The following is an 11,291-nucleotide window of genomic DNA, read 5'->3' as shown; positions in this document are numbered from 1 at the left end:
GCTACAGCATTTCTCAGATGGACAGGCAATGGGTTTTGCTTATCTCCCATCTCCTTAACCGCATCGTTGCATTGTTTCTGCATCTGCGTCACCTCGGTGATCCTTTCTCCCAATTCGGTTTTAGTTTCTTCAACATCGTCTTCTATCTTCTTTGTTAACTTTCCTTCCACGTCTTCCTGGACCTGGTCTATATTTTTCTGTAGCTTACTCTCTCTCTCGTCGACGTTCATCTTCAGTCGTTTTGGTAACTCCTGCATTTCCTTCTTCAGATTACATTCCATCTTTGTGTACGATGTTCTGATTTCTCGTACTATAGTTTCTTGTAAACTTTTCTCTAACGATGCGTCAGTTTCTTGTAAACGCTTCTCTAATGATTCTCGGGATATTATTCCCTCTTCTCTAGTTTCTTGTAAACTTTTCTCTAATGATTTGGTCCCCTTCAGCAACTCTGCTAACATCCACCGTATATCTGCATCCTCTGAAATTGGCTTATCTCTCGTCGTTTGTCCCGGTGTCTCGGGATAATTAGTTGAATGTGCTAATGGGCTATTCAATGACACTCCATAATCACTGATACCTGAATCATCTCGGTCTTCCTGTCCAAGCTCTTTCCTTTCAACTACTGCATCACAAACCTGCTTATCTTCAGTAGACATGTTTGTTTATTTTTAATGCACAGCTAAGTAATATAGAATAACCTCTAGTAACCCAAAACCCTCCTAATTACCATGAAACTAATCAAACAGTACCTGAAGTATTATTCAATTAATCCCTAAATTGATACAATATGCAAGAGCATCGAACATAACAACTCTCAAAACCTAATCACTTCAAATATCAATTTTCACATACACCGCTTATGTAAAATGTTTTAAATAAGATAATCACAACACTCATAAAAACTATAAATGTAAAATCCCCAAAACCAATGAGCATATCTGTATAATTACCATTTAGACGGTGCAGTGTGCATAAATAAGTATGCTATATTTTTTATTTTATTTATTTATTGTTCCGTGGGACCACATTTAGGAGAAGTCTCCATGGTCATGGAACGAGTCAATACATGAAATTATAACACGATTGTAGAAACAGATAAAATGAAATATAAGAAACATATTCAGGTGACAAGTCGTTAGTTTAAATAAAGAAAATCAAGAATGTAACACTGGAATTTGCTTAATTTTTTATCTCTTCCAGGAGCTCCTCGACAGAATAGAAGGAGTGAGCCATGAGGAAACTCTTCAGTTTAGACTTAAAAGTGTTTGGGCTACTGCTAAGATTTTTGAGTTCTTGTTGTAGCTTATTGAAAATGGATGCAGCAGAATACTGCACTCCTTTCTGCACAAGAGTCAAGGAAGTGCATTCCACATGCAGATTTGATTTCTGCCTAGTATTAACTGAGTGAAAGCTGCTAACTCTTGGGAATAAGCTAATATTGCTAACAACAAACGACATTAAAGAAAATACATACTGTGAGGGCAATGTCAAAATTCCCAGACTATTGAATAGGGGTCGACAAGAGGTTTTAGAACTTACACCATACATAGCTCGAACAGCCCGTTTTTGAGCCAAAAATACCCTTTTTGAATCACAAGAATTACCCCAAAAAATAATACCATATGACATAAGCGTATGAAAATATGCGAAGTATACTACTTTTCGTGTTGAAATGTCACTTATTTCAGATACTGTTCTAATGGTAAATAAAGCGGCATTTAGTTTCTGAACAAGATCCTGAACATGGGCTTTCCACAACAGCTTACTATCTATCCGTACGCCTAGGAACTTGAACTGTTCCGTCTCGCTTATAACATGCCCATTCTGTCTGATTAAAATGTCAGTTCTTGTTGAATTGTGGGTTAGAAACTGTAAAAACTGAGTCTTACTGTGATTTAGCATCAAACTATTTTCCACAAGCCGCGAACTTATATCATGAACTACATTATTTGATAATGTTTCAATATTACACACAAGATCCTTCACTACCAAGGTGGTGTCATCAGCAAACAGAAATATTTTTGAATCACCTGTAATACTGGAAGGCATATCATTTACATAAATAAGGAACAGCAGTGGCCCCAGCACCGACCCTTGGGGAACGCCCCATTTAACAGTGCCCCATTGGGACGGAACATCATTACCACTCTCAATATTGCGGAGGATTACCTTCTGCTTTCTGTTCTTAAAGTAGGAGGCGAACCAATTGTAAGCTACTCCCCTTACTCCATAATGTTCCAACTTCTGCAGTAATATTTTGTGGTCAACACAGTCAAAAGCCTTCGTTAAATCAAAGAAAACACCTAACGTTCGCAACCTTTTATTTAATCCGTCCAAAACCTCACAGAGAAAAGAGACTATAGCATCTTCAGTTGTTAAGCCATTTCTAAAACCAAACTGTACATTTGACAGCAAATTATGTGAATTTAAATGCTGCAGTAACCTTGTATATACAACCTTCTCGATAACTTTAGCAAACACCGATGGCATAGAAATAGGTCTATAATTGTCAACATTATCCCTGTCTCCCTTTTTATAAAGTGGCTTCACTACCGAGTACTTTAATCGGTCAGGAAACCGACCACTCCTAAAGGAAAGGTCTATAATTGTCAACATTATCCCTGTCTCCCTTTTTATAAAGTGGCTTCACTACCGAGTACTTTAATCGGTCAGGAAACCGACCACTCCTAAAGGAAAAGTTACAGATATGGCTAAGTACTGAGCTAACATACGTGGAACAATACTTCAGTATTCTGCTAGATACCCCGTCATATCCATGAGAGTTCTTGGTCTTTAGTGATTTAATTATTAACTCAATCTCCCTCTTGTCAGTATCGTGGAGGAGCATTTCAGGTAACAGTCTCGGAACACTTTTTTCTAAGAGCGCTATATGATTCCCTGTTGGGACTAGGTTTCTATTTAGTTCACCTGCTATATTCAGAAAGTGATTATTAAGTACTGTACATATATGCGACTTATCAGTAACACGGACATCCCCACTACGCACTGATTCTATATTCTCGACCTGTCTCTGCAGACCAGCCACTTCCTTTACGACTGACCATATGGTTTTAATTTTATCCTGAGACTTAGCTATTCTATCTGCATACCACATACTTTTTGCCTTCCTAATAACTTTTTTAAGCACCTTACAATACTGTTTGTAATGGGCTGCTGCATTTAGATTTTGACTGTTTCTAACGTTTTGATATAATTGCCACTTTGTTCTACAAGATATTCTTATCCCTTTAGTCAGCCACCCAGGCTGCCTGTTTGTGCTAGTACCCTGTTTTGAACGTTCTAACGGAAAGCAACTTTCAAAGAGCACGAGAAAAGTCTTGAGGAAAGCATTATATTTATCATCTACTGTATCAGCACTATAAACATCTTGCCACTCTTGTTCCTTGATAAGGTTTACAAAAGTCTGTACAGCAACTGGATCAGCTTTCCTAAAAAGTTGGTAACTATATTTAACATGTGTTGCAGCACAAAAATCTTTTAGACTTAAAATTTGTGCATCATGATCTGAAAGGTCATTCACCTTTTTGCTAACAGAATGCCCTTCTAATAATGACGAATGAACAAAAATATTGTCTATGGTTGTTCTACTGTTCCCTTGCACTCTCGTTGGAAAGAATACGGTTTGCATAAGATTATATGAATTAAGGAGGTCTACCAGCATCCTTTTCCTTGCACAATCACTTATACAATTAATATTGAAGTCACCACATATAACTAACTTTTTGTATTTCCTATAAAGTGAACCAAGAACCTCCTCTAGCTTTAGCAAAAATGTTGTGAAATCGGAGTCTGGGGATCTATAAATAACAACAGTAAGAAGTTTAGCTCCACTAAATTTAACCACACCTGCACAACATTCAAACACCTTTTCAGTGCAGTACTTTGAAACATCAATTGACTCAAATGGGATACCGTTTTTCACATACATGGCTACTCCCCCACACCGCAAAGAGCTCCTAGAAAAGCTGCCAGCCAACCTGTATCCTGGTAAAGGAAGCCTCTGAATTATCTCCTTATTTAAGAAGTGTTCAGATATACCAATAATTTCAGAGTCAACATCTATAAGCAGTTCACTAACTTTATCTCTAATACCTTGTATATTTTGATGAAATATACTAATTCCCTCATTAATCGGATACCCAAGCTTTGTAGAAAGTGGTTTCTTTGTTAGAGAGACTTCCCTTAAGCAGGAATACCTATCAGCTGACTTCAATCTAAAAAAGGTACAGCTCTAACACTCACAACTACCGGAATTTTCCCATGAGTGATCCCACCACCCCCACCTATGCTGTCACCTATAAGTTTTGCCAACCTCCCCTTCCCATACCTGTTGAGGTGCAGGCCATGTCTAGTGAAACCCGTCCTACTGATAGACTCCACCGACACCACTGAAATGTGACTCATGCCTTCTGTCATCAGCGCACCCCCAAGTCTCATGTTATTACGCCTGATGGCTGTATTAAGATGAGGCCGATCGTGATGCTGAAACAGTTCCACGAAGTGCACATTCGTGTTGCCAGTCTGAGTGGCTATCTTTTCCAGGTCACCATCTATGTCATAGTCCCCATCCCTATCAATACTATTACCAGCCCCACCCACAATCACTACCTGATCCTCTTTAGTAAAATCCCTACATAACCCCCCTATGTTAAAAGCCACCTGAGCCAATCCTGCATTAGGCTTCACAATGCTGGTGACCTGGTACTCACTCCCCAAAACTTCCTGCAACTGCTGGCCTACACCTCTACCATGAGAACTACCTAACAGCAGAACCTTCTTCTTTCTCTTAGACTTTGCAACTGTCCTAGCCACTGTAACTGCTGAGGTCTGCTGCATACTTCCTACATCTACAGCTACTAGAGATTCCTCTCCACTAGACTCTGACAGTTGGTCATATCTATTGCAAACACCAATAGTAAAACTATCTGAAAATCTCCTTCTCCTAGCAGATCTCTTGGCAACAGCCAGCTTCCATTCCCCAACTCCCTTCTCCCTCCTCATCCTATCTAGCTCCTCCTGTGCGTTTTTCAACTGCACCTGAAGGGCACAGATCTTACACTCCTGCTCCTCTATCAACTTACTCTTGCTACATAACCTGCAGTTCCAGGAGAGGATCTCACCACAATGCCCACTGGCTTCCCCACTGCATTCCCCCCAGTGAAAATACTTCGAACAAGTCTCACACCGCAATCCACTACTCACGAACCTACGGTAAAGCCCACACTTCTCACTCATGGTAAAATTTTACAATTATTGAAACAAGAAAACAACTTTATCTAAGTTCCGCTACTACAATAAGAAGATGTTAAAAACTGACTACAATTATCACAAACTTGCTCTACAAAGGAATTAACTACTATTATTGACAGTATTAATCAACAACAAATGAGAATATAACAAAATACTAACACAGAAAGAAAATCAAACGTCTAATGACAGTAACGAAACTGAAAGCAGTTCGCAAAAATTTCTTCTGAAGTTATTTCACCAGAAAACACCAAGAACACCAGTTGAAGACTACTAAAGTTCCTAAATAAACTACTATACACAAACAATTAATTAGTACTTAGCTTTCGATGCGCCGCTACAGCTGCAACTGGTCAGCGCGGAATGTAAACACGGGTAAGAGGTTAAGTTGCTCGATACGAAACACTCACAAATATGAGGCCACAACACAAGAAATGCAGAGGTGAATGAAGAAACCACTAATAAGTCACTTATATAGTAAATATTATCACAAAAACAGTTAAAAATATATATCTGAAACCTAAAAATAGATGAAAACTTAGAGAGCGATCTCACACGCAGTCACGCGCTTCGCAAATTTTTCGGAAATTACTACAATTGGGCACTTGTCCTAATGTAAATATCAGTTAAAAATTGTTTATTTATCACGAAGACTGCACACCGCAATTTAATGTTATGTCAACCAGTCGTCTTCACTCACCAACTGACGTTACCGCGAGTCGCGATGTTTTGACGTTTGAGGTGGGCGTGGCGCTGTACTGCCGCTGGAGCTGCGTGAGGTTGCACTGCTGTTGCAAGTCGTCGTAGTTCTCCGTCGGCCCCTCCGTGGCGCTGCAGGCGGGCGTAGTTTGTAGTTTGGCCGCTAGGTGCCGGGACTGCGCTCGGTGTCTCGAAGTCGCGTCGCTCAGCCAGCCGCTCCGTGGTGGGATGTCGTGTGAAATCACCTCGCGGATCGAAGCTCTTTGGTGCAACTGCTACACGGGTCTGCGTGACGTCACTCAATAATTGCGTCGCCACAATACATTCTCGTCCGCATAACAGTTTATGGGTCCACAAGAAGCTGTCCGATTTTCACTATTCAAAAAGCAATTTCAGTCAAAATACTACTATTAAACACTTCTGTAAAGCTTTCGTGACGAATTCTTAGTTAGTTTTGGTATAGTAATGTTCACACATGTCTTTCTTTGGTGTTCACTTTTCACAGTTTTTCGTGCGGATTTACGCATTTGCACATTATAACACAGTTTATTGACACTATTATTTTCATCTAATATGGCAAGAAAAAAGTTTAGTCACAATCATAAGGTGCTACTACTTCGTATTGTTCACAATGCACTGTTTCTTGTCGCGATTTTAAAGTTTATGTTCTGTCCCGATCCAAATTGAAAAAAACACTTTCTTGTATTAAGCAAGGTAAAATTATCTATTGTTCTTTACTACTCGTCCGAAAATTGCACTAGTCCTTTCACGGTAAGCCAAGGGTGTAACACTCCGGTTTATTCTACTGACTTATCCCGCTCGATCGGGATCTGAATAGCAGCCCAAATAGATATTAATTAATTGTGACCGTGTGCCTAATGGAGCTGGCAATCGGATTGGACTGCTACGGAGTTGTTACATTCCATTTTGTCCTTCGCAAATACTGTAATAATGTACTGTTTGGTGGCAAGAAGAACAACAAACACAGCTTCACTAAACAAAACCTATATTCTTATCAAAAACCACAAAGATAAGGAGACAGCCACTGCCTTCGTCAATACACTGTTAATAACGGCTAATCTCAGCACAGGCTTCCTCGCTATTCATAATCGTCACACGCAACATACAATCACTGTATCCAACACTGCAATCCAAATAATGCCGGCGCGGTAGACGCGGAATCTCAATAACGGCACAAAAATATCACTGAATCACTCTGTTAATTATACTTTCTCACTTTCCCGTATAATACTAACACAAAGGAGTTGAACCGCGGCGATGGCCACTCCCTTTGTCGGTAATTTCTATCAATTGCTGGCTTCTGCTCAGCTCTACCCGCCTCGCGGGAACCTACAACACACACTGACTTGACTCAACTCTCGCTCTCGCGACCCGACACACTAATCGATAGTTGCCCTGTCGACCTGTGTGAGTGCAAACCTAGTAGTAAGGGCCTGCGGACCCCTTACATGCTGAAAGCAGACATATCCTGGCATCACTTATCTTTCATATGTGCGTGAATGTATCCATAAATATATGTTCATTACGTTGATGAAATGAACATTCGTCGTCACGAAGGTACCACACCATTTGTCGTTGTCATCACTCCTCCTTTCCGAAGAAACACGATTCATTGTGGCGAAACATCTGTCTGGTGAAAGATAAAGAGGAGTGAGGTCAGAGCAATAAAGCTGAAGTGACGTTAGAATGTACTGTTACCAAATTTATTCAAGATCTACGCCTCCTCTACCTGTGGTATTACCTCACTAGTCCTCCCCACCCCAGCTTCCATCCTGCACTTCCCTACTTCTCCCTTCCACTCTCCACCTCCACTTGTGTATTGGTGGGAAAGATTCTGTGCTCAGCTGCTGGAGAAAAGAAAAATGTATGGTACCGTCTTTAATTATCTTCTTTATTTACTTTAGAGGGTCTTATACTGATGCTGGATTGCCCTACAGCTGCTTCCACTCTCCGCCCCCTCCACAACACCTTTCTGCTGCCCCCTTCCCCTCTTTTTCCGATCCTACGTATGTAAGCTCCCCTCGAAGTTTGAATACCGACTGCTCTAGTCCACAATATCGTCATCAGATGGTTGCTCGAAACTGTCCTACAACTGACTTCACTCCGCTTGTCTCCACTTTCTGCCGTTCCTCCCCCCCCCCTCTCCACCCCCTCCCCTCCCCCCCAACTTAAGATTGCGTGGAAAAAAGGCTCGAATGGAACTTACTGTCTTTATATTTTGAGGGAAATGTGTCCAATTGACAAGATGTTGGTGTTGGGCAGATAGGAGTTTGATAAGTGTATTCCCGTAATAATGCAGCTGAGGACCATGTTCATAACCTCCTGCACAAGTAATGTAAGGAGGTGATAATGGATAAGCACAGAGAGAATACTTTTCAGCTAATAATGGTAATGCATCAGGATGGACTGAGGAAGCACTTCACAACTCACAGAAACTTCTGCCTATGTTTGAGCTGTTGGTGTTTTCTAAAATAGCTCGTCAACCCACAGTGCAGGAGACAACTTCGTCCTGTTCATTACCCCAGAGTGAATAAACCAGAAGTGCCTACATTGGAGTATGGAGTTCGACTGAGGACACTTGGAATGGATTAAGCTCCCCTTTCCAAGTGCGTGAGTATATATATTCATCTTGCTGTCCGCCTGCTTAGCCGAGTGGTAACGTGCTTGCCTACCATGCAGTGGGCCCGGGTTCGATTCCCAGCCGGTTCTCCGCTCGTGGATTGAGTGTTGTGTTGTCCTCATCATCATTTCATCCTCATCACCGGCACGCGAGTTGCCTAATGTGGCGTCGACTGAAATAAGACTTGCACTCGGCGGCCGAACTTCCCCAGAAAGCGCCTCCCGGACAACAAGGCCACACGTTCATTTGATTTTCATTTCACCTTGCCGTGTGCTCTAGTCACCACTCGAAATTGGTGGGGACTTACAGCTGTTGCCAGAAGAATTACCTGCTAGCGACCTACAAGTGTATAACTACTGAGGAACTTTCACACAGATACAAGGTAAGAGGTGGTAGAACAGTAAACTATCACTGAAGGGTGGGAAGAGTAGCCTCCTACCGATCTACAAGTGAAGTAACTGCTGAGGAAGTTATACACACACAGATACACACATATATGGTAAGAAATGTCAGGACAACACTAAAGTGCAGGAAGTCCAATACATGCTGCCACAACGGACGGAAAATGCTTCACTGCTCTCATTACACATCAAAATTGTCATGAAACAGAACCCACCACTCATAAACAATGGGCCATAATGCAAAACACACACTGAGAATTGAGAAAATTGATTGTAATAACACAACTGCAGCAAAATCCGACCCAAAGAGATCTCACCAGAAGAGAGTGGCAGGAGCTGCATGTGCTCTCACCTCGGTGTGCGCGTACAGATTAACCAACTTAGTATCAGTCTTACCTTCCCTCCTACCTCTCCTCCTCCCTCCATTTCCTCCTCCCTGTTTTCTAGGCCTGTTCTGGCCTGTCACAGATGCTCCACAAAGATATCCAACTTACGATACACAAGGACATCCAACTGCTGGCAGTGATATATTGTATCTGGTCTGCAGAAATCAGTCACAGACGTGTAGAAGACTCAAGTACAGGATGCTTCCTCTAAGCCATTAAACGCCTTTCTCGGAAAGACTTACCCCCATGGAACAATTACGAAATACTTGACTATTGTCATAGATGAAGAACTGAACAGTCAGCAGTGGAGTGCTTTCAGACATACTGCAGGTGCCGACACTGTCTGAAAGTGGTCATCAGCCAAGTAAAAGAATCAGTCTCATGTAGGACAAAGCAATGAAGTAATTCGTTCCACATAAATGAGGTACACACAGATCTTTATACCAGTTGTCTCACAGTGCACCGATTCACCCGCTCTGCCCTCAACAGACGGAGAGCAGTGTTTGCACTCACTATCCTGCATGTCGCTATAACCCATCATCACCCACATTTATTCTGTCCGAGGGCTGTCTGGTAGGGATTTCAGACGCTCTATATACCCAGTAACAGCAGTGTGTGTGTGTGTGTGTGTGTGTGTGTGTTGTCATATACTGTGGAAGGAAGAGATTATTGCCATACAGACGATGGAGGAATAAATGGTGGATAGATTTTACACAGCTCACTTGCTCACTGTGGACTAACACACTGCTTGTCTGCCTTGTGGTGCCTTTCTGAGCAGCTCAACTGCGGTAATGTCAACTCACTTATTTACAAAACTGATTGAATAAACGATAACACTATTTGTTGCATGCCGTATTACGATCATGTATTCCCCAGGTGTGAGTCGTACGCTTGCTACAATGAATATTGTATCAACAGACCTAATCTCACATAATGTAAAGGGTGTAGTCTTACAGTTTTAAAACGAATACTGTGACAGTGCAAATAGCTGATATAGTACTAAAATCAGTGAAAGATCTTGCTAAATAAGTGTACACTCACCTCTCGTGGCATGAACTTACGCTCGCTACACTGATTACTGAGCCGAGAACATTGAACCTTGCGTTGAATATACTATAAAAGTAGCACTTAATACCATCCAGCAGCCCTTAAAATTGCATTCAGCTAGAAAGTCTGATAAACTTTGAGAAGTCCCCTTTGGAAAATTATAATTACTGTGCCAGTAAACTTCTACGTTATTTGATTTTCAAACAGCTGAGCAAAACTGAACGTACTCAGACATTACTCTCTTTACTTATTCTGATCAATACTAAACTGACACACAATATCTTTAGCGCAATGCAATCTGACTTTCAATAATCCTCACAAAAGAATGACCCTAACTAACAATAACTTATACCTTTCATGAATCACTTACCTCACAAAAGTCTTGGTTACTCGAGCTACTGCAATACAGCGAGCGCCAATACTGCCAGCTAAATTAACGGATTCTAACTACTGAAGGCACTAAGTACTCATAGGCATAGTTAGCAAATGAAAGACGTTGATATAGAACAAACAGTGTATTTACTTTGATAATGTTCAAAAGTCATCATATATATATATATATATATATATCAATTCATGACATCCATCTTTACAAATTTCCTTTTTCTGGCGGACACACGTCCAGATCGTTCGCTTATAGTAATCTCTCAAAACTCTGGCATCTCTCTCTCTCCACATCCACCACTGCTGGCGGCTCACCTCCAACTGCGCAACGCTACGCGCTTTTCACATCCCACTGCCCAACACTACTCAAGCAAATATTCCAAATGGTTCAAATGGCTCTGAGTACTATGGGACTCAACTGCTGTGGTCATAAGTCCCCTAGAACTTAGAACTACTTAAACCTAA

Source organism: Schistocerca piceifrons, chromosome 1 (genome assembly GCF_021461385.2).
Source record: "Schistocerca piceifrons isolate TAMUIC-IGC-003096 chromosome 1, iqSchPice1.1, whole genome shotgun sequence".
Classification (NCBI taxonomy): Eukaryota; Metazoa; Arthropoda; class Insecta; order Orthoptera; family Acrididae; genus Schistocerca; species Schistocerca piceifrons.
The sequence above is the reverse complement of the archived record's forward strand: the minus strand, read 5'-3'. Positions refer to the sequence as shown.